Source organism: Rana temporaria, chromosome 4 (genome assembly GCF_905171775.1).
Source record: "Rana temporaria chromosome 4, aRanTem1.1, whole genome shotgun sequence".
NCBI lineage: Eukaryota > Metazoa > Chordata > Amphibia > Anura > Ranidae > Rana > Rana temporaria.
The window spans coordinates 39,862,876-39,887,869 of record NC_053492.1 but is presented as its reverse complement, the minus strand read 5'-3'; the positions used below and the strand labels follow the sequence as shown (position 1 = coordinate 39,887,869).

At 45.5% G+C, this 24,994-nt stretch overlaps 1 protein-coding gene across 3 annotated transcripts in view; it reads left to right on the top strand.

Moving 5' to 3' along the window:
* Positions 1 to 24,994, top strand: part of LOC120936149 (cytochrome P450 2K4-like) — a 142,725-nt gene that overhangs the window by 46,483 nt on the left and 71,248 nt on the right. The window contains exons 1-2 of one of the 3 annotated variants that reach the window (XM_040348289.1): positions 23,236 to 23,352; positions 23,735 to 23,737. The exons of 1 other annotated variant lie outside the window; for it this stretch is intronic. The gene's annotated coding sequence lies outside the window, so the exon portion shown is untranslated. Of the gene's footprint in view, positions 1 to 23,235; positions 23,353 to 23,734; positions 23,738 to 24,994 lie in introns of those variants that run through there. One more of the 3 variants, XM_040348291.1, reaches the window with a different exon arrangement.

The following is a 24,994-nucleotide window of genomic DNA, read 5'->3' as shown; positions in this document are numbered from 1 at the left end:
AGGTGGTGCTACCTAAAAACATATGTCTATATATATTTTCTAATAAATAAACACTATGGGCCAGATTCAGGTACAAATGCGGCGGTGTAACGTATGTCATTTTTGTTACACCGCCGCAAGTTTTCAGTGCAAGTGCTTGATTCACAAAGCACTTGCCTGTAAACTTGCGGCGGCGTAGCGTAAAGCCGTCCGGCGCAAGCCCACCTAATCCAAATGGGGCATGTATCATTTAAATTAGGCGCGTTCCCGCGCCGAACGTACTGCGCATGCTCCGTTTTGAAATTTCCCGCCGTGCTTTGCGCAAAATGACGTGGCACCGACGTAATTTTTTGAACGGCGACGTGCGTTACGTTCTTTCCTATTCCCAGACGTCTTACGCAAAAAAAATAATAAATAAAATTCGACGTGGGAACGACGGCCATGCTTTAACATGGGCTGTCTATTTTTACACCACCTAAATAGCAATCGCAACTTTACGACGGAAAAAGCCGACTAGCGACGACGTAAGAGAATGCGACGAACGCGCGTACCTTCGTGGATCGCTGTAAACAGTTAATTAGCATACCTGACGCGGAAAACGACGCAAACTCCACCCAGCGGCGCCAAAGTATTGCATCCTAAGACCCGAAGGCATACAAAGCCGTACGCCTGTCGGATCTAAGCCAAATGCCGTCGTATCTTTGTTTAAGAATTCAAAATAAAGATATGACGCAGCAAATTTGAAAGTACGCCGGAGTATCAGCAGATACTCCGGCGTACTTTTTCTGTGAATCTGGCCCGTAATCTGAAAAAGTGAAGGTGAAGGTCATTATCAGGTAAGAAACAGTAGAGACAAGAGTCTGTGTTCAAAGAAAAGCAAAAAAAGATCTAAACGGCTTGAAATGCTCATCCTCTTCCACCGAGGTCTAAATACACCCCTGTTGTAATTGCTCTTACTAAACGGTACTGTATACACAGCGTTGTATGAACTCAAAAATGCCTCTCCACTTCTCCAGATTCAAAAGGGTACATAAACGCATCTAGCGACTGGTGCTCAAATATAGAGGTAAAAAAAAAGCCACAATAGTGTAATACCGTATAAACTTTTTATTTAAAACCTCTCCCCTTTAAAATTGCCATGGGTTGGTTGTAGTAGCTATTAGGTGACGTCATCACGCAGATCGCGATACACGGAAGTGTGTTTGTTTGGCTGGACTACGGAGGTACGGAAACATCGCCCTGATATGCTCCCGCTGCACCAACGTGATGTGATGTATTGCCTTTGAATTTTTTTTTGTAGTATTTATAACACTCACTTTTTTACCCTGAAAATAGAGGGCAAACTGTGCCTGTGTGTTATACGCAGGGGGCTGTGGAATGTTTTTTTCCTGAAACTTCCCTCCTAAAGTTAGGGTGCGTGTTATACGCCTATGCATGTTATACGCCGATAAATACGGTATTGTAAGTGCAATTTTAAAGGGGAGAGGTTTTAAATAAAAAGTTTATATGGTATTAAACTATTGTGGCTTTTTTTACCTCTATATTTGAGCACCAGTCGCTTGATGCGTTTATGTACCCTTTTGAATCTGGAGAAGTGGAGAAGCATTTTTGAGTTCATACAACGCTGTGTATACAGTACCTTTTGGTAAGAGCAATTACAACAGGGGCGCAGAGAGGAAAGCCTTGAATTCACAAAGCACTTGCTCCCAAATCTGCGCTGGGTTTCTCAGGCGTAAGTCGGCGTAAGTGGAAGTGGGCGTGAGCCATGCTAATGAGGCGTGACCCCATGCAAATGATGGGCCGAGCGCCAGACAGATACATATTGCCAACTGCGCATGCGCCGTACCGTGGGCGCGTCTCAGTGCGCATGCTCACAATCACGTCAGAACAACTGCCTAAAATACGCCGGATCACTGTTTACGGCATGAACGTAAACTTCATCCAGCCCTATTCACGTACAACGTAGACTACGTAAAATACGCCGGCTTGTGTTCCCTTTGCATGGATGCTGCTGAGTTACACCTCCTTTATGGGGCATAACTTTACACCGTACGTACAACTTACGCGCACCAGTCGTATCCTGCGCTGGGCGCAAGTACAATTGTGAATCGGCGTATCTCCCTCATTTGCATATTTGAGGGCACGGCGCACAGATACGATGGCGCATATTTGCACTTACGCGGCGTATCTCGAGATACGTTGGCGCAAGTGCTTTGTGAATCCAGGCCATAGTGTTTATTTATTAGAAAAAAAAAATATATATATATATATATAAGAAGGCCAGTATGGTGGCCTGAGTTTATGGGAGGAGCCCGGAGGGTATTTAAGCAGCCCACTCACACATGCTCTTTGTCGGTTCAGTGTGCAGTACTACACGTCACTGGGCCGACTCTTCCCAGCTCACCTCATGTCCGTGAGTCTGCGCATTCAATCGCATTCGACATCGCAAGCGCTTTGCGGCTTTTCCCTTCATGGTCTTCGCCGGCGGTTCCCGCTTACTGTCGCAGGTAGGATTCAAACCTTTTCGTATCTTGTGCAATCTTACAATTCGTTATGCTTCCTATCCTGCATCCCTTTTGGGAAAAAATCTGCCTGAGTTACTTTTGCTTATGTTCCAACATCATTCTGCTCAGGCATAATACATTTGCAACTTCCTTCTGCCAAACATACGATTCATTTGTAAATCCATTTGGAGATTGACATGTGTTTGTATGGGTTCTTTGGCAGATTGAGGTGGTAATTGGACTCACATGGTGCCTTCTCTGCACTTGATTAGCCTGGGGGGATGGGTGGTTGGTAGGTGTTCGGTTTCAAAGCAAGGGGTAGCATACACTCTACAACCAATTCGTATCAGATTCGTTCAATTCTCCTTACTATCAATTCGTATCGGATTCATTTCATGCATTTTACAACCATTTTGTATCAGATACATTGCATACTTTCTACCGTTGTCATTCATTGTTTCCCCCATGCCGTGTGTTTTAGTTCCCGCAGTGGAACTTACGAATTGCTTGTACACGGCTCTTCTCTCTCATTTATTTACCAAAGTTATTGCCTGTGTGTCATGCATGGCACCACACCACACTCTTGGGATGTGTTGCACATCCACTCCAGTCCAAAGCAAACCCAGTCGCACGTTCACTGTCCCAGGTAGGATTCGTTAGCTTGTTTGTCATGTCAAATTCGTGGCCACCTGTACCATATGTTTGGTTCCCACAGTGGAGCTTACAAAGCATTGATACGTACTTCTTGTGTTCTATTTTCTACACCAAACCTCGTTGTTTTGCCCCATGCACGGCAGCACGCTACACCTTCCCGACATGTTTCACTCCAGCCACAGTCCGCCGCAAACTCACTCGCATGGCCCACTGTCGCAAGTAAGATTTGTTATTACATTCTTTATGTTCTATCAATTTGCTACCATTCGTTGTCTCCCATATCGTTCATTAGTGGCCCCTATGGAACCTACGATTCAAACAGGCGTTGTCCTTCTACCTTATACTGCTTGCTTACGGTACAAACAAACCAGGTGTTTCTATCCTTTCTCAGTAACCCAATTCTTATTGATTGAGACCTTGCAACCATGCAAATCATCTCAGCAGTCTGATACCCTTGCTGAGACCCTGGCAACACATGACCCTTACAAAATGCAAAAAAAAAAAAAAAAAAAAACGCAAAAAAGGAAAAAAATATATAAAACGCAAAAAAAAAAAAAAAAAAAAAATATTGCCACCACGTAATCTCAGCCCAGCAACCTGACACCTGTTGAGACCGTTGCAACGATGCAAAATTCGTCTCCACAGCCTGACACCCTTGTTAAGACCCTTGCAAACGCAATACCGTCTTAGCAGCCCCACACTCATCGAGACTCTTGCAACCACACTAAATCGTCTCAGCAGCCTGACACCCTTGTTAAGACCCTTGCAACACATGACCCTTACAAAACGAAAAAAAAAAAAAAATGCAAAAAAAAAGAAAAAAAAAAAAACGCAAAAAGAAATATAAAAGTGCAAAAAAAAAAAAAAAAAAAAAATGCCACCACACAATCTCAGCCCCGCAACCTGACACCTGTTCAGACCGTTGCAACGACGCAAAATTCGTCTTCGCAGCCTGACACCCTTGTTGAGACCCTTGCAAACGCAATACCGTCTCAGCAGCCCCACACTCATGGAGACTCTTGCAAGCACGCAAAATTCGTCTCTGCAGCCTGACACCCTTGTTGAGACCCTTGCAAACGCAATACCGTCTCAGCAGCCCCACACTCATGGAGACTCTTGCAAGCACGCAAAATTCGTCTCTGCAGCCTGAGACCCTTGCAAACGCAATACCGTCTCAGCAGCCCCACACTCATGGAGACACTTGCAAGCACAGAAAATTGTCTCAGCAGCCTGACACCCTTGCAAACGCAATACCGTCTCAGCAGCCCCACACTCATGGAGACTCTTGCAAGCACGCAAAATTTGTCTCTGCAGCCTGACACCCTTGTTGAGACCCTTGCAAACGCAATACCGTGTCAGCAGCCCCACACTCATGGAGACTCTTGCAAGCACACAAAATTGTCTCAGCAGCCTGACACCCTTGTTAAGACCCTTGCAACACATGACCCTTACAAAACGCAAAAAAAAAAAAAAAAAAAAAAAAAGAGAAAAAAATAAATTGTCACCACACAATCTCGGCCCAGCAACCTGACACCTGTTGAGACCATTGCAACCATGCAAAATCGTCTCAGCAGCCTCACACCATTGTTGAGATCCTTGCAAACGCAATACCGTCTCAGCAGCCCTACACTCATCAAGACTCTTGCAACCACACAATACCATCTCAGTAGCCTCACACCATTGTTGAGACCCATGCAAACGCAATACCATCTCAGCAGCCCTACACTCATCAAGTCCCTTGCAACCACGCAATACCATCTCAGCAGCCTCACACCATTGTTGAGACCCTCGCAAACGCAATACCGTCTCAGCAGCCCCACACTCATCAAGACCCTTGCAACCACGCAATACCGTCTCAGCAGCCTTACACCATAGTTCAGACCCTTGCAAACGCAATACCGTTCCAGCAGCCCCACACTCATCAAGGCCCTTGCAACCACGGAATACCGTCTCAGCAGCCTCACACCATAGTTCAGACCCTTGCAAACACAATACCGTCTCAGCAGCCCCACACTCATCAAGACTCTTGCAACCACGCAATACTGTCTTGAGCAACCTCCCACTCGTCAAAGACCTTTGTGACCATACAGTCTCGCCCCAGCAACCTGGCATTCATTGAGACCCTTGCAGCCAGACAAATCATCTTTGGCCTCATGTACACTGCTGTTGGTAAAAAAAAAAAAAAAAAAAATGGGTTCAGACGGATGTTCAGAGGCATTCGAAACGCATTCTAAACGCCAATGCCTGTAACAGCTTGTAAACACTGCCAGATGCGGTAACTCATGTTTACCAGCGTTTCATTCACAGTCGTTTTCATAAAAAAATTAAAATAAAGGGGAATATTGTCTCAGCAACTTGACACTCATTTGAGACCCTTGCTAAATGTAATATCATCTCAGCTACCTCACACCCTTCTAGACCTTTGCAACCACACAATCTCATCTCAGCAACCTGACAGCCGTTCAGACCTTTGCAGCCATACAAAGTCATCTTAGCAACCTGACACTCATTTGAGACCATTGCAACTGCAATATCGTCTCAGCAACCTGACACCCATTTAGACCCTTGCAGCCATACAAAGTTGTCTCAGCGGCCGACACTCATTTGAGACCATTGCAAAACGCAACATCGTCTCAGCAACCCCTCACTTGTTGAGACCTGTGCAACCACACCATGCCATCTCAAAACAAACCTCATAATCATCGAGACCTTTGTAACCACGCAATATCGTCTCAGCAAACCAGACAGACCCTTGCAACCACCAATACCATCAAACCTTCATACTCAAGGCCCCTGCCACCACACAATATCGTCCCAGCAACCGGACACTCACTGACACCCTTGCAACCGCACAATATTGTCTGCAGTAGTATAAAACACTTAGCGGCACGCACCTACGTGCAAACCCGAATACAAACTAAACTTGCAAACACACCTCAGTGACAAACAATCAGCCACACAAACACACAGTGGCACCCAGTTGGCCATTCATCTTCAGTGGCACGCGGGCCACTCATCTTTTCTCAGTTTTTTCCCTGCAGTTAGTTCAGGTTTTCATCCAGCACCAGCGAGTGCACGTTGGCCTGCGAGTGCACGTTGGCCTGCGAGTGCATGTATATCGTCTTGTTGAGCACCTGTGTATTGTCTTGATTTTCTCACACCAATGCAAGATCCAGTCCAAGTTCTCAAACTAGACCAAGCATCAGTAGCAGACTTAGCTATGTGGGACAACTTCCCCACCTGATAGAACATCATTTCAATCTTCATCCCGACAGTGTCAGCCGAGCCACCAAAGGCTTTTGCAGCCATTTTTAGGCCGCCACTGGTTCTCCAAAACTTGGCCCCCAGAAATTCTCTTACATTTTTGCTTCACCCAGTCTTCATCACACCTCGTGCTGCACCCCATTGTGGCAGCTGCCCAGGTCTGGGACCACACTTGAACAGGACAGACACTGTTCTTCACCACAGACAATCAGGCCACAGCCGACATCATCAATTAAGATAGATCTAAGTCACTCCCCATCACTTCCTGCGCAGGCTCGCGCAGCTGTCACTCCATCACCAGTTAATATCTTGTGTAGACGTTTTCAAGGCAAATGCAAAAAGCAGCTGATGCGCTATCCTATTCCAACCTTGGAATGGATGTTTTTTCCAGCAAGAGCCTGGAGCCGACCCAACAACTATCCCTGTCCCACCATGGACATTGCTGACGACGGACTGAAGTCGCATCTCGCCAACGCAATCCAACTTATTAACCACTCCTTGGCACGCAACACACTGAAGGCCTATCGCACTGCTTGGAACACTAATCGCAAATTTTTGGCCCCTTGCCCCGGAGCAGCAATAGGCAACGTTGGACACATCCTAGCTTTCATATCGTATTGCCACATGCAGCTGACCATTTCTCAATACTATCACGCCATATCTAGATGGCATCCAGCATTTCCTGTCCCTGCAGGACCCCAGTAAACCGTCAGTATTCTCGAGCCCATGCAGTCAAGTCCCTCCTACAGGACATACAGAAGCACCAACCTGTAGTCAGTGGCAAGCGCCTACCTTTCAAGAGTCCCCTCTTTAGGGACATGTCTAAAATCCTTACTCGTTCCCTGTTTAGGGCTTTGCCCAGTCTAGTCACCCAACAGCCATCTACCAGGCCTTCTACGGTTCCCTACAACCTAGTGAATTTAGTCAGCGGCTCTGGCAGTCACACACTGCTCCGACGCCACCTGACTCGCTTTCGAACCATTACACTCTCACAGTCTGCAAACGCAACAAACAGGCCCCTGGGGTTGACATCAACCTGTTTCAGACTGACAACGCCTGACGCCCAGTGACGGTGCTCGACCCACTACTGCTCCATCTACCCAGCCAATCTGATGGTAGCTCGTTGCTACCCTTTCTAAACCAGCTCCCTGAGTGTCAGCCAGTGTGTCAAGCATGTCAGAATCCTCCTAAGTAACTTGGGCTTCAAACCCCAGTCAGTTCTCTGGACATTCTTTCCGAATTGGAGCAGCCTCAGTTGCCTCCCAACAGGGAGTACCAGACTACGTAATCAAAATACCAGGCTGATGGAAGTCTCCTTGTTTTGCCACATACATCCCAAATCCTCATGAAGGAATGGCACAAGCCTTTACCAAGCTGGCTCAATAAATACAAGAAATCAATATAAACTATTTCCCTATCTGAGTCTTTTGCCCCCTTTTCTTGGCATACTGACCAGACCACCAAGGCACACTTCAGGTCTATTTATGTTGTAAGTCTTGTCGCGTGTTTATGTGATCCACATCTCTCTCAGTCAGAGGGTAACGACCATAAATAAGAAGGCCAGTATGGTGGCCTGAGTTTATGGGAGGAGCCCGGAGGGTATTTAAGCAGCCCACTCACACATGCTCTTTGTCGGTTCAGTGTGCAGTACTACACGTCACTGGGCCGACTCTTCCCAGCTCACCTCATGTCCGTGAGTCTGCGCATTCAATCGCATTCGACACCCTCCCGCCCTTCCCTTTTTCAGGGCACTTCTCAGCATGTCCTTCTTCAATTAACTACCCATTACTTAACTTGGGTATGCCCCCTTTTCTTGGCATACTGACCAGACCACCAAGGCACACTTCAGGTCTATTTATGTTGTAAGTCTTGTCGCGTGTTTATGTGATCCACATCTCTCTCAGTCAGAGGGTAACGACCATAAATATATATATATATATACACACACACAATATAAAAGTAAACTGCGCCAAGTAGGAAACCAGATATCAGGCTGATAAATATTGATAAAAGCACATTCAGTCCAGGTAGGAAACCAGATATCAGGCTGGTAAAAAGTAATGATAAATAATATGAATAAAAGCACATTCAGTCCAATAGAAGGTTCGTAGCATCACCACCGTGTATCAGCAAAACTTCAGTGTGAATACACCACCACCAAACTGAAAGCCGCTTACCAGAACCACCCAAACATTAGGCCTGTAGACAGACTTTATTCAAAGGGCTACACATCAGATTGGCATCAGACTGGGGAGGGATCCAGGGAGCAGATCTCAAATTACACCGCATCGATGGTTGAACAAATCCTCGGTATATAAATAAAAACGGACCATAGCGTGATACTGTACGAATATTTAATAAAATTGCATAAGACATGTACTTACAAACATCTCATGATTATATGAGATGTCCTTCGAATGGAACGCGGTGACGTCAGTATACGCCTTCCCAGATCCAGGGATTCCCATTGAGAACGTCTGTTAATGACGAAACATTGTCTGGGAAGGCGTATACTGATGTCACCGCGTTCCATTCGAAGGAGGAAGGGCTCCTACTGCCGGCCGGCATACATACACACTTTTAATCATGAGATGTTTGTAAGTACATGTCTTATGCAATTTTATTAAATATTCGTACGGTATCACGCTATGGTCCGTTTTTATTTATATACCGAGGATTTGTTCAACCATCGATGCGGTGTAATTTGAGATCTGCTCCCTGGATCCCTCCCCAGTCTGATGCCAATCTGATGTGTAGCCCTTTGAATAAAGTCTGTCTACAGGCCTAATGTTTGGGTGGTTCTGGTAAGCGGTTTTCAGTTTGGTGGTGGTGTATTCACACTGAAGTTTTTCTGATACACGGTGGTGCTGCTACGAACCTTCTATTGGACTGAATGCGCTTTTATTCATATTATTTATCATTACTTTTTACCAGCCTGATATCTGGTTTCCTACCTGGACTGAATGTGCTTTTATCAGCCTGATATCTGGTTTCCTACTTGGCGCAGTTTACTTTTATATTATAATTAGAGTTGAGCGAACCCGAACTGTAAATTTCGGGTTCGGTACGGACTCTGGGTTTTTCCCGAACCCGGACCCGAATAATTGCTGAAAGTTCGGGTCCGGGTTCGGAGTTCGGGGAAAAAAAATGGGTGGAGGTCCCCCCAAATTCAATAACCAGACCCTTTAGGTCTGGTATGGATATTAAGGGGAACCCCACCGTCAATTTAAAAAAAAATTACGTAGGGTTCCCCCTAAATATCCATAACCAGACCCTTCAGGTCTGGTGTGGATTTTAAGGGGAACTCCACCCCAAATTTAAAAAAAATGGCGTGGAGTTCCCCCTAAATTCCACACCAGACCCCTTATCCGAGCACGTTGACCTGGCCGGCCGCAGAAAAGAGGGGGGGACAGATTGAGCCCCCCCCTCTCCTGAACCGCACCAGGCCACATGCCCTCAACATTGGGAGGGTGCTTTGGGGTGCCCCCCAAAGCACCTTGTCCCCATGTTGATGGGGACAAGGGTCTCATCCCCACAACCCTTGCCCGGTGGTTGTGGGGGTATGCGGGCAGGGGCTTATCAGAATCTGGAAGACCCCTTTAACAAAGGGGACCCCCAGATCCTGCCCCCCCCTGTGTGAAATTGTAATGGGGTACATTGTACCCCTACCATTTCATGAAGGAAGTGTAAATAGTAGTTTTCAGAAAAAAAAACACACACACTGTAGAACAAATTACTTTATTAATTAAACCAAATAAAAATCCAGCGGTGAAAATAGACGAACGGTGCTGCTCGCTGCTCCGTCTCTATCCAAGGTCGGGTGATCTCTCCAGCGCCGGGTGATGTCTCCAGCGATTGGTCCAGCGATGAGAACATCCATCCATTCAGAGCACAGCTTAGCGAATGACGCGCCAATGCTTTGACGTTTCTTTTATAGGGGAGGCGGGCTACGTGTCACGTGACCCCGTCCCGCTCTGACGCAAGGGCTGTCCCAGTGACGTAGCAGAGTGTGCATCAGAGGGGATGGGGTCACGTGACGCGTGGCCCGCCTCCCCTATAAAAGAAACATCAAAGCATCGGCGCATCATTCGCTGAGCTGTGCTCTGAATGGATGGATGTTCTCATCGCTGGACCAATCGCTGGAGACATCACCCGGCGCTGGAGAGATCACCCGGCGCTGGATAGAGACAACGATGGAGCAGCAAGCAGCACCAATCGTCTATTTTCACCACTGGATTTTTATTTGGTTTAATTAATAAAGTAATTTGTTCTACGGTGTGTGTGTTTTTTTCTGAAAACTACTATTTACACTTCCTTCGTGAAATGGTAGGGGTACAGTGTACCCCATTACCATTTCACACAGGGGGGGGCAGGATCTGGGGGTCCCCTTTGTTAAAGGGGTCTTCCAGATTCTGATAAGCCTCCTGCCCGCATACCCCCACAAGGGTTGTGGGGATGAGACCCTTGTCCCCATCAACATGGGGACAAGGTGCTTTGGGGGGCACCCCAAAGCACCCTCCCAATGTTGAGGGCATGTGGCCTGGTGCGGTTCAGGAGAGGGGGGCCGCACTCTGTTCCCCCCTCTTTTCTGCGGCCGGCCAGGTCAACGTGCTCGGATAAGGGGTCTGGTGTGGATTTTAGGGGGAACTCCACGCCATTTTTTTTTATTTGGGGTGGAGTTCCCCTTAAAATCCACACCAGACCTGAAGGGTCTGGTTATGGATATTTAGGGGGAACCCCAAGTCATTTTTTTTTTAAATTGACGGCGGGGTTCCCCTTAATATCCATACCAGACCTAAAGGGTCTGGTTATTGAATTTGGGGGGACCTCCGCACATTTTTTTTTTTTTTACTAAAAGTCTGTGTCCCATTGACTTCAATGGGGTTCGGAGTTCGGGTTCGGGTTCGGGTTCCCGAACCCGAACTTTTTTTTTAAAGTTCAGGTTCGGGTCCGAACCCGAACATCCAGGTATCCGCTTAACTCTAATTATAATTCATTATAGACCTCTATAAATAAGTTCAGTATAAAGCCCCATTTAGCATTATCTTTAGTTCTGTGTCAATATAGTGATTGTCAATGTGAGACCTGAAAGAGAAAAAGTTTGAGAGACACTGCTGCAGAACAACAACCACTTTAATAGTCAGCAGAAATGTTTACTGTCTGTGTGTTATAGAGCAGTAGTTCTCAACCCTTTCCCCAAGTACCCCCAACAGACCATGCTTTGGGAATTTCTCTTAGCTAAAATAGCTGTCCAAAATACCAAGCCATTGACTCTGATTTAAAGCACCTGAGCAAGATAAAGGAAAACCTGCAAACATGGTCTGTTGGGGTTACTTGAGGACAGGGTTGAGAAGCACTGTTATAGAGAAGATAATTGTAGGAAAGAGGTGAGAATTAGCCGGGAGCCCATATTGTATAACTACAGATTGGATTCAGGTCAACTACCACTTGTTAGTAGAGGGCGTAGGGCACTCTTACAGGTGAAACTCGAAAAATTTGAATATCGTGCAAAAGTTCATTTATTTCATGAGCTGTAAGCCATAATCATCACAATTATGACAAATCACAACGTGAACTATCTTGCTTTGCATGTAATGAGTCTATCTCATATATTAGTTTCACCTTTTAAGTTGCATTAGTGAAATAAATGAACTTTTCCACGATATTCTAATTATTCGAGTTTCACCTGTAGAGAAAACATTGGGCTAGATTCAGAGAGAATTTACGCCGGTGTATTTATAGATACACCGCGTAAATTCAAATCTGCACCGGCGTATCTTCTTTCTGCATTCAGAAAGCAAAATACGCCGACATTAGCCTAAGATACGACTGGCATAAGTCTCTTACGCCGACGTATCTTAGGGTGCATTCTCACGCTGGCTGCTAGGTGGCGCTCCCGTCGTTTTCGGCGTAGATTATGCAAATTACCTAGTTACGCCGATTCACCAACGTACGCGCGCCCGGCAGTAGTTTTTTACAACGTTTGCGTAAGTCGTTTTCTGCGTAACGTTGCTCCTGATATTAGGTGGCGCAGCCAATGTTAAGTATGGACGTCGTTCCCGCTTCGAAATTTAAATTGTTTGCGTTGTTTGCGTAAGTCGTTCGCGAATAGGGCTGGACGTAATTTACATTTACGTTGAAACCAATGACGTCCTTGCGACGTCATTTGAAGCAATGCACACTGGGATATGTATACGGATGGCGCATGCGCCGTTTGTAAATCACGTCAGGTCATCACATATTAGCATAAAACACGCCCCTCCTTCCACATTTGAATTACGCGGGCTTACGCCGGCCCCATTTACGCTACGCCGCCGCAATTTTCGGAGCAAGTGCTTTGTGAATACAGCACTTGCTCCTGTAAGTTGCGGCGGCGTAGCGTAAATACGATACACTGTGCCGCCGTAAGAAGGGGCGCAGCTACATGAATCTAGCCCATTGATTTTGCTGAAAAAAAAGGTATTACTTTATAACCTTTACTAATAACAATATAGGGCCAGATTCAGGTAGAATCGCGTAAATCAGCGGCAGCGTAACGTATCACATTTACGTTACACCGCCGCAAGTTTTACGGGCAAGTGCTTGATTCACAAAGCACTTGCCTGTAAACTTGCGGTGGCGTAACGTAAATCCGTCCGGCGCAAGCCCGTCTAATTCAAATTGAAATTTCCTGCCGTGCTTTGCACGAAATGACGTTGCACGACGTAATTTTTTGAACAGCGACGTGCGTTACGTCCTTTGCTATTCACAGACAACTTATGCAAAAAAAAAAAAATTGAAATTCGACGCGGGAACGACGGCCATACTTTAACATGGCTAGTCTAAATATAAGCCATTGAAATAGCATCCGTAACTTTACGTCGGGAAAAGCCGACTAGCGCCGACGTAAGAGAATGCGATGACCGCGCGTACCTTCGTGGATCGCCGTAAACAGCTAATTAGCATACCTGACGCGGAAAAAGACGAAACTCCACCCAGCGGGCGCCAAAGTATTGCATCCTAAGATCCGAAGGCATACAAAGCCGTACGCCTGTTGGATCTTACCCAAATGCCATCGTAACTTGGTTTGAGGATTCAAACTAAAGATACGACGCGGGAAATTTGAAAATACGCCGGTGTATCAGTAGATACGCCCGCATATTTCATCTGTGAATCTGGCCCATAGTTGCCAAATCAGTTGGCTGGTTTAGATTATTAATGTATTATTATTATTATTATTATTATTATTATTATTATTATTATTATTATTTAAGACTTATTACTGTTGGTAGTAGTAGTAGTAGTAGTAGTAGTAGAAGTAGAAGTAGAAGTAGGAGTAGTCACATAGTAGGTGAGGTTGAAAAAAGACACAAGTCCATCGAGACACAGTAGTAGCGTGTATTTTTATTATTACGATTAATAATTATTATTTTATTAATATTATTAACAATAATTCATTATTAAATATTATTATTATTATTATTATTATTATTATTATTATTATTATTTAAATAAAGGAGATACATTTTACACACTCTGAAAGTACAGACACATTAAAATAATGAACTCAGCATGACGATTGTTGAAAACCCCAGAAATAGAGGACAAAATCCATATATACAAATACCACATTTGCAGTAAATACCTAGCAGGTAAACCTACCCTAAATGTATTATTGTGAAAGCATTTATGTTTAAGAGAAAGTGTCCACCATACTCCATGAGATTAGAGTAGAAGCTTACAACACAGAGGTGTCTAGATGTGGTGTGGGACTCGTTCATATACACTATGGGCCAGATTCAGGTAGGAGATACGACGGCGTATCTCCAGATACGCCATCGTATCTCTGAGTGTGCGGCGTCGTATCTATGCGCCTGATTCTTAGAATCAGTTACGCATAGATTTGACTAAGATACGACCGGAGTAAGTCTCTTACGCCGTCGTATCTTAGCTGCATATTTATGCTGGCCGCTAGGATGGCGCTTCCGTCGATTTACGCAAGGAATATGCAAATTAGGTAGATATGCCGATTCAGAAATGTACGTCCGCCCGGCTCATTTTTATACGTCGTTTACGTTAGGCTTTTTCCGGCGTAAAGTTACCCCTGCTATATGAGGCGTATCCTATGTTATGGATATGGTTATGGATGTATGGACGTCATTCCTGCGTCGAATTTTGAAAATTTTACGTCGTTTGCGTAAGTCGTCCGTGAATGGGGCTGTGCGTAATTTACGTTCACGTCGAAAGCATTGGCTTTTTGCGGGTTAATTTGGAGCATGCGCACTGGGTTACATTCACGGACGGCGCATGCGATGTTAGTCAAAAACGTCATTTACGTGGGGTCATGTTTTATTTGCATAAAACACGCCCACCTCTTCACAATTTGAATTAGGCCGTAACTTAGGGCGCAGGTTCTTGGTGAATACAGAACCTGCCTCACTAAGTTACGGCGGTGTAGCGTATCTGAGATACGCTACGCCTGCAGAAAAATAAGCCATTCTACCTGAATCTACCCCTATATGGCCAAAAGTTGGGCAACCCATTTCAAAACCATAGACATTATTATAGAGTTGGCCCCCTCTTTGTATATGTAACTGCCTCCATACTCCTGCAAAGGCTTTCCAAAAGATTTTGTAGTTTGTCTTATGGAATTTGTACCTGTTTAAAAAAGCCCACACCCCAAATAGCATTTGTCAGATCACTCACTGCTATTGGACGGGAAGACAATATTTCAATTCATCCCAAGGATGTTCAATAGGGTTTTGGACAGGGCTCTTGAGTTTCACCACACCAAACTCGTCCTACAATTTCTTTATAGCCTAATGTGCATCCACGCACAAGTAGCCCAGTTAGTTCCTACAGCAGCTGGAAAGAACCACAGCGCCCCCTGGTCAATTTTAGACAAATTCTTCCAAACTATTCAATGGTAAATGTGAAAAAGTCTTTATTGTAGTCCAACTGGTTCGTATAAGTTTATTCTCTTCTCCAGAGCCTCTCCCATCCTCTGGAACTCCCTGCCCCAGTATGTCCGATCAGCCCCTACACTGTCCACCTTCAGGAGATCCCTAAAAACTAATTTATTCAGAGAAGCCTATCCCACACCCACCTAACAACTATCCCCAAGCCACCCCCATCACATTCTCTGCAGCTATTACCTTTTGTACCACCACCCCTCCCTTTAGAATGTAAGCTCTACAAACAGGGCCCTCCTGTACCTTTTGTATTGAACTGTACTGTAATTGTGTTTTCCCCTCTGAACATTGTAAAGCACTGTGTAAACTGTTGGCGCTATATAAATCGTGTATAATAATAATAATAATAATTCCCTTGCGTGTTGAATATCTTAAAGCTTTATCTACAAATCACAATTTTTCTCAATTATACATCATCACATGTTCCCCAAATAAAAAAGAAAACTATATAGTGTAGTGTTGTAACTTCAAATGATAAAAGTTTTATTTACTACTATTGTGCTCACTTTACGTTTTATGCCACGTACACACGATCGGATTTTCCGTCGGAAAAACCATATGTATGTGACCGGCCATGGGTTTGAAGTTACATAGGATAGAAATTTCCATATACTGTATCTTTATCTATACTTGTCCTGCAAAGAACCCTATGCCTTTTGTTGCTGTGTCATTTCTGTTTTTGTCTCGTTCTATACTCTGGACTGCTAAAATCTACTCTACCCATTCAGATTCATCTTCGGTATGTCTATCATTTGTGTCTCCAGCTAGATAGATAGATAGGGAGGCATTAATTGTGTGATTGATTATTAATTGCATTTTGTTTGTATCTGTTACAGTTTTACTCTGTCTTGTATCAATAAAAGTTCAAAAGGATTCTGCGCCTAATGGAATGCATTGGTATGAGAGGAGTTAACAGTGTGCCCGAATACACCTCAGTCACGTGTAGTGAGTGGCATAACAGTAACATTTGGGATGTTCGGATATTAAAGAATTTTGATTGATCTTGGAGTGCAGTCATCTCTTTCATTGTTGGTTTAATACAGAGGCGAGCCGGGGCGGGCACCTGTGAAATCATCAGGCTTCCTATTTCACCTGGCGCAGCGAGTTTGTTTGTTTGGATATTCAGCTGTATACTTAGATGGCTCTCATAGGGTCTCAGAGTTCTAGCCATTCCTCTGTCCTCAGCAGGAGTGTGAACCTGGAGAAAAAAGTTCTCTTGTTACTGTGCAGTGCCTGGAACTTACATTGGGTACCGGCAGTTGTGCAGTGGTGCAGGATAACTAGATACCAAAAAAATTGCCTCATGGTTTAAAGCTGTGAGGCCTTAGACAGTTTTTTGTCCTCAATTACCTAGAGAGAAGAGTGACATCTCATTGCTGTTTGTAATCATTTTTGGGCTATCCCATACCCTAACCCCTCTCATGTTTAAAATTCTGCAAGACACCCCTGGACTGTTATTGGAGCTAGAGTGCTTGGACTGGTACTTGTGGTTGTGGGCAGGTTCTGTACTATTAGGGGAGAACCATTGCCAGTGGCCCTTACAACGGTAGTACAACAATATTAAGATCTATGTTTAGGATCTCTAAATGTTGACTGAAGAATGCTTTAGGCTTTTAAAATAAAAAAATACCCTGGGAAAACTACTACAACACGGTCGGAATTTCGATGGGAGCTTGTTGTCGGAAATTCCGACCATGTGAAGGCTTCATCGGAAATTTGCTGTCAGATTTTCTGACAACAAAAATTTGAGAGCCAGTTCTCTAATTTTCCAACAACAAAATTTGTTGTCGGAAATTCCGAGCGTGTGTACACAATTGGAAAAAATAAAAAAAGAATTGCGCTAAACCTCATAAAACATTGTGCATAAATGATATGACAAATGATAAATATACATTCACATATGAAATAAGGAATAAACAGTGATTGTTTCCCAAAAACTTGTAAAAATCCTTGTGTCACGTGATATATTGTAAAATTTGTTAAATGAGTCCTCATGAATTAGAAGCCAAAAACTTTCCAAAAAAAGAGGAGGGCCCATAAATCAAACAATCAAGAAAAACAAAACATTTAATATGAAGAAACAAAATTGTCTATAGAAAAGGAGGGAGAAAAAAAAACCTCCTCCACCCATGTGAAAAAAATCTTAAATGGTGAAATCTTGAGTGATGTACAACAATGGAATTGGTATAGAGTGACAATCCAACAGAAAGAGACCTCCACCCAAAGAGCACACCGATCTGCTTACCAGATCTCGTTGGTCCCTTATTACAGGGGACCCCAGGTCGCATGCATGGTGATACAAACAGCTGGGCTTAGCGAGACATAGGCAGCCTGATAAGGGTCATCTCCACAATCCAATTCTCCAATGATGATGATTACATATACATGAAAAGAGACAAAGGGATGCCTCGATCGTGTAAAACCTTTTAAAATTTTATTGTAGAGTAATCATATGTTTTAAAACTCACACTTTTGCAGTAAAACAATTCCATGCATGCTCGGAATCAAGCAGAATAGCCCCACTGGCATATTGAACTTAATTTTCTCAGCTCAATGTACGTGTTGTACGTCACCATGTTCTTGATGTTTTGCAATTTCCGACAACATTTGTGTGACCGTGTGTATGCAAGTTTGAGCCAACATCCGTCGGAAAAAAAATCCACGATTTTGTTGTCGTAATGTCCAATCGCTTGTACGCGGCATTAGAGTTAAATTCTTGTTATGTCTAGTAGTAGTGGAATAAGATACCTCCTTATTAGTAAACGGCCCGGTCATTTGACAGCCAAATCCTCCGGGGGGCTGAAGTGGTTAAAATCCCTAATTTTGAGTTGTCACCAGAACAGGGAGAGAGGAGACATTGGCCCAGATTCAGGTAGCCTTTCACTTTTTTTCCGTAGGCACCGTTTTTGCCCTGCTCCCCCACAAATTTTCTGCGCTACACGCGATTCACAGAGCAGTAGCTCCGTAAATTGCGTGGGCGCTCCGGCAAAATGCCCGGCGTAAGCGCGCGCAATTTAAATGATCCCGTAGGGGGCGGGAATCATTTAAATTAGGCGCGTTCCCGCGCCGAGCATAGTGCGCATGCTCCGTCGGGAAACTTTCCCGACGTGCATTGCGGTAAATGATGTCGCAAGGACGTCATTTGCTTCAAAGTGAACGTGAATGGCGTCCAGCGCCATTCACGATTCACCTACGCAAACAACGTAAATTTCAAATTTTACGACGCGGGAAAGACGGGTATACTTTAGCATTGGCTGCCCCTGCTATTAGAAGGGGCAGCCTTACGCTAAACACGCCGTACGCAAACGACGTAAACTGCGTACACAGGGCTCGCGTACCGTAGTGAATCGGCGTTAGTATGCAATTTGCATACTATACGCTGACCACTACCGGAACGCCCCCCTAGCGGCCATCGCAAGAATGCAGCCTAAGATATGCGGGCATAAGAGCCTTATGCCACGCATATCTTAGGCTGCAGTCGGCGTAACAAGCTTTCTGAATACAGAACACTTGTTACGCCCGGGCAAGTAAGCAATTGCACTGCGTAACTATGGTTACGCAGGCGCAATTGCTCTCTGAATCTGGGCCATTGTCTACAGGGGACTTCCTCACTTCTAAGACACAGATGGGAAAAAATAATGCACAGTGGTTATAATCCTTCCTTATTCTATCCAAAGGAAAAAAGTATTGCATAACTACAAAGTTAGCTTGGAAAAAAGTCAAGCCAATCTAGTTCAATCAATAGAAAAAAATGTAATATTTGATTCAGATGAAGGCAAAATCCCTATAAACCATGGTCCAGTTTGCTCCAGCAGGTTCAGTCTTTACTGTACTTTAAGTTCTACTTTAACCACTTAAGGAACCCCTAACGCCGATATACTTTGGCAGAGCGTCACGGCTGGGCATAAGCACGTACAGGTACGTCCCCTTTAAGAGCCCAGACGTGGGTCGCGCGTGCGACCCGGTCCTGAGCTCCGTGACCGCGCCCACGGTACCCGCGGACCCAAACGCCGCTGGTGTCCCGCGATCGGGTCACAGAGCTGAAGAACGGAGAGAGGTAAGTGTAAACAAACTTTTCCCCGTTCTTCCTAGTGAGAGTGTCACTGATCGTCTGTTCCCTGTCATTGGGAACAGACGATCAGTGACGTCACACACCAAGCCACACCCCCACACAGTAAGAATCACTCCCTTAGGTCACACTTAACCCCTTCAGTGCCCCCTACAGGTTAACCCCTTCACTGCCGGTGTCATTTTCACAGTAATCAGTGCATTTTTATAGCACTGATTGCTGTAAAAATGATCACCGCCATTATTAGTAAAAAAATAATAATAATAAAAATGCCATAAAACTATCCCCTATTTTGTAGACACTATGGGCTAGATTCAGCAAGAATTTACGCCGGCGTATCTATAGATACGCCGCGTAAATTCAAAGCTGTGCCGGCGTATCTTCTTTCTGTATTCAGAAAGCAAGATCCGCCGAAATTAGGCTAAGATCCGACTGCCGTAAGTCTCTTACGCCGTTGTATCTTAGGGTGCATATTTACGCTGGCCGCTAGGTGGCACTTCCGTTGTTTTCTGCGTAGAATATGCAAATGACCTATATACGCCGATTCACAAACGTACGTGCGCCCGGCGGAATTTTTTACGTTGTTTGCGTAAGGCTTTTTCCGGCGTAATGTTGCTCCTGCTTCTATGAGGCATATGCAATGTTAAGTATGGACGTCGTTCCCGGTCTTCTGAGGGAAGAGCAGTCAGGAGTTGTCTCGTGGAACGTATCTTTGCACGTTAAACACACAAATTCATCATGGCACAAGGAGAATGCACGCATGCACACCACTGTGGTCCCTAGCACACACACCCCACATCCTCATCAAATTGGATTAGACCAAAGTACACAGCACGGTACTTTGGAGCAGAAACGCCACGCCAAGGCTCCAATTATGTCGCTGTACATTCATACACCATTCACACGGCAGAGGGTGACACCCCTTTGCTGGCAGGAGTGACACCCCCCCCCATTCACACACCAGTCACACTGTAGTTTACACTCCTCACCATGTGTATGAACTACAACGCAAACAATAAAACTCAAACTTTGAGCATAACAAAAAAAAAATACAGCTCATACTTTGAGGATAGTCAAATCCAAAAATCCAGCTCATACTCTGAGCATAAAGAAAAATCATAATCCAGCTCATACTCTGAGCATAAAGAAAAATCATAATCCAGCTCATACTCTGAGCATAAAGAAAAAAATTAATAAATAAACAAGCAGAAGTGTCCCAAAAATTGAGCATTCATCTGCTCTTCCGTTTGCCCAGGCTGGTGCCACGGGTGCCACGGCTCTGGCTCCTCAGTTGGCGGGATGGAGCCTGGGGTGGGGAGGGAGGGGGGAGTAGCATCATCCCCTGCTTGGTCACTCCTGGCAGGTGGTGCCTGCCTGCTCTCCATAGCGTTGGCAAGGCGGGTGAGCACAGATTTGGTCTGTGCCAGCATCCTAAGCTGGCGGGTTGTGTTCTGATGCTGGTGCTGCCGGGTTTGTCTCCCCTCCTCACGCACAGCAGCAGTGTTGGCCTCTACAGCCCCTGCCAACCTGCTCACCTCGGATGTGAGCACTGCTGTGGCGGAATGCTGCTCCACCATGCAGGTGACCATCGCCACACTGTTGGAGCTCACTTCCTGCAGGCTCTCAGTATTTTTGCTGCCCTGATCAGCCTGCAGGGTGAGGGCCTGCTGTAATGTGGCTGCGCATGCAGCCTGGGACTTGGCCGATGAGGCCAGGCTGTCCGCCACTCGTCGAAGGTCACCCATCATAGCCCCGATATGGCGGGTCTGCCAGCCCTGCTCCTCGTGCAGCCTCCGGGTACACCCCTTGTCTTCCGAAGAGCCTTCCTGGGAGAAGGAGAGGCTGGGGGCCGTCCAGATGGGGAAGACAGGGAGGGGCTTGCCCTGGAGGGGGTTGACCTGATGGTCGGGGAGGTGGTGGGGAGTCCAGGGATGCTGGAATCCTCCTCGAGGTATATGGAGTCCTCCTGGTGGAGGTCAATGGACTCCTCCACAACAACCTCGATAGATGACCTATGGGCACTCCCCTCCACCAACATGCCCAGGATTTCAAGGGGGGCCAACTGGACCACATGATGTTCTGGGGATGGCGTGGGTCGCCCTGCAGCCGACGACGGCCCAGCTTCATCCTCAACATCTGCGGATGACACAAAAAAAAACATGTTGGTGGACCCACACACTTGTCACATGTTCCCTTCCACCCCCACACATGCTACACACCATATAGGAGATAAAACACACTTACCTGACCCCAAGTCCCGAACAGTGGAGTCATATCCTGGGATGCCCTCCACCTGCTCCTGCGACAGACACTGAGCAATAATCTCCTCCTCCAGTGTCAACCGCAATGCACAGGCTGGTCCTCCTCCCGTGCCACTAGCATGCTTTCGAATCAGGACCAATTTGTCCCGGACCCGACGCCGCATGTCATTTAGTTTTTTTTTTGTATATCATCCCAACTCCGGGTCTCATTGCCAATGGCATTAATGTCCAGGGTGATACTTTCAAAAATTGCCCTCCTCTGTGCCTTGCTTGTATTTTTGCGCTGGGCACCATGCAGGGCGGCGTCGTACTTGGTCAGTGCCACCAACATAACCTCCATCTCCGCTGCATTAAAATTATGCTTCCTCTTTTTCTCCTTCTGAGGAGGTGCCATCTCACGCTCAAACAAAATTACCTTGCTCAGGGGGGGAAAAAGCAGGATGTAATTTTTCGCCGGACGGGCGCATGTCTGGGCGTATTTATGCGCTCGGCGTAAGCCGGTGGGCCGGCGTATCCCAGGAAGTAGGACCGGCGTAGTTGTGAGCATGCGCACAGGGAAGCGATTGTAAGTCCACGGGACTGCGCATGCTCCGTCGATGATACGCCGGGCGTAATCCACTGCTCAATGTTCAGCCCATCATTTGCATAAGGGAACACCCACTTACACTTACGCCGGCTTGCGCCTTCAAATTTCCGGTACGCCGGTACTTACACTTACGCGCAAATGCTTGCTGAATACTATGCTAACCTCACACGATTACGCCGGCGTAGCGCATATGAGATACGCTACGCCGGAAATGGGATGCGCCCATCTACCTGAATCTACCCCATAGTTTTTTTTTCAAAATTTACGCTTTATTTTTGTTTATAACGTAAAAAAATAAAAACCGCAGAGGTGATAAAATAGCACCAAAAGAAAGCTCTATTTGTGGGAAAAAAATGACATCAATTTTGTTTGGGAGCCACGTCACACAACGTCAGTTAAAGCGACGCAGTGCCGAATCGCAAAAAGCGGCCTGGTCCTTTAGCAACAAAATGGTCCGGGGCTTAAGTGGTTAAGTATTGAAAATTAAACAATATTTTTCCATTATTTCCATTACTAATAATCAGCATTAGAAGTATTATACCAGGTGTTTACCCACCATACACCCATGCTTAGTAAAACTGATGTAAACACCTATGCACTTTAATTTTATTGTTACAATTTTCATATCATGTTTAGCGAATTCATCCAACCATTTGGATGCACCTATACCTTTTTTTACTACAAACTCAAGCTGGAAAGTAGAATCACCTTTTACTTGCCTATTACCTTTCAAATAGCATAGACCAGGGGTAGGCAACCTGGGGCCCTCCAGCTGTTGCAGAGCTACACGTCCCATCATGTATCTGGGAGTAATTGTAACTGCCAGCCTCGCAATGTCTCGTGGGAAATGTAGTTCCACAACAGCCAGAGGGCCCCAGGTTGCCCTACCCCTGACGTTTCAAAAGCAGAATTATGAAAGAACAAATTATTTATTGTTGGGTGGAGTAATGGCTGAACACTTGGAAAGCATTTAAGGTCATCTACTACACAAGGCTTATATATCGACCCAAACTAAATGTGTGTGATTCATTGCAGGAACACAGAAGAGGGAAGAACAACAGAATATCTCCTATAGCAGGATACAGTAAGTTATTTTTTTAATCTACAAACTGTATGCAGTTCTAATTTTCAAATGATCAATAAATCCACAATTATTATTATTATTATACAGGATTTATATAGCGCCAACAGTTTGCGCAGCGCTTTACATCAGGGAAGACAGTACAGTCACAATACAATCAATACAGGAGGGATCAGAGGGCCCTGCTCATTAGAGCTTACAATCTAGAAGGGAGGGTCAAGTGGAACAAAGGGTTGTTAGTTGTGGGGGATGATCAGATGGACTCAAATGAAAATACAGTTATGTGTGGGAATTATAGAAGCTGATGCAAATTGTGAGTTCCCATATTGGTTCTTTAATATGATGGAGTCCTCACTTACCCACCAATGCCTAAGAGGTGGATTAGTCGGTTCTCATTCAGGGCCATACCAGTATTTCAATGCAACCATTCAACCTTTTGTGATTTAAAACCACTAAGATAAAATCTGCCAAATCAGATCTGACTGGTACAGTTACATAGAGATAGATGGCATATAGATGGCCACTGGGCAGCACGAAGAAGCAGTTAGGAGAATTTGTGCATGTAACAAGAAAATATAGATGCCCCCAAGTGTTTTTAAGGCCCATTAACTTTTGTGTGTTGCAGTGTGCTGTATTTGTGTGTTGGATGCCATTCAAAATGCACCATATTGTTCATTGCTGTGCATTGCAGGTGCCATATTATTTACTGTACGTGTAAGGCTGGTCATTCACTACTAGATGTTTAAATGAATGTTCATACGATTATTGGTACAGTAATCTTTAATGGCGCCGGTGCCTTCCTCCTCAAAAGCCTCAGTACTCTCATAGAAATACCAACCAATGCATACAGACTCCCCTGGCGAGTCAGGCCCTGTACACACGACCGGATCTATCCGCTGGGATTTATCCGCGGATCAGTTCCAGCAGATAGATCCGGTCGTGTGTACGTCCGAGCGGACATTTCCCAGCGGATTAAAATCCAGCCGACGGATTCCCAGCGGATAAAAATTTCTTAGCATGCTAAGAAATCTATCCGCTGGAATCCAGTCCAGCGGACTGATCCGGTCGTCTGTACAGACTCACCGGATCAGTCCGTCCGCTCCCATCCCTCGCATGCGTCGTAATGATTCGACGCATGCGTGGAAGTATTTACCTTCCAGGGTCGCACACGTCGCCGCATCATCGTCGCGGCGACGGCGCGGCCACGTCACCGCGGATGTATTCCGCGGGGATTTCGATCTGATGGTGTGTACAGCCATCAGATCCAAATCCGCCAGAGGATTTATCCGCTGGAAATGGTCCGGCGGACCATTTCCAGCGGATATCCTCTCGTCTGTACGAGGCCTCAGACTCAGAAACAAATGACATAAGGCCAGATCCACAAAGATCTGCCTATCTTTAGGCAGGCGTAGCGTATCTAAGATAAACTACGCCGCCGTAACTTACAGTGTAGTTTTCGTATCCTGAAAGAATTTGCACCGTAAGTTACGGCGGCGTAGTGTCACTGAGTCGGCGTAAGGGCGCGCAATTCAAATGGATAAGATGTGGGCGTGTTTTATGTTAATTCTACTTGACCCCACGTAAATGACGTTTTTTTTTACGGCGCATCAGTCGTCCGTGGGGGTATCCCAGTGCGCATGCTCGA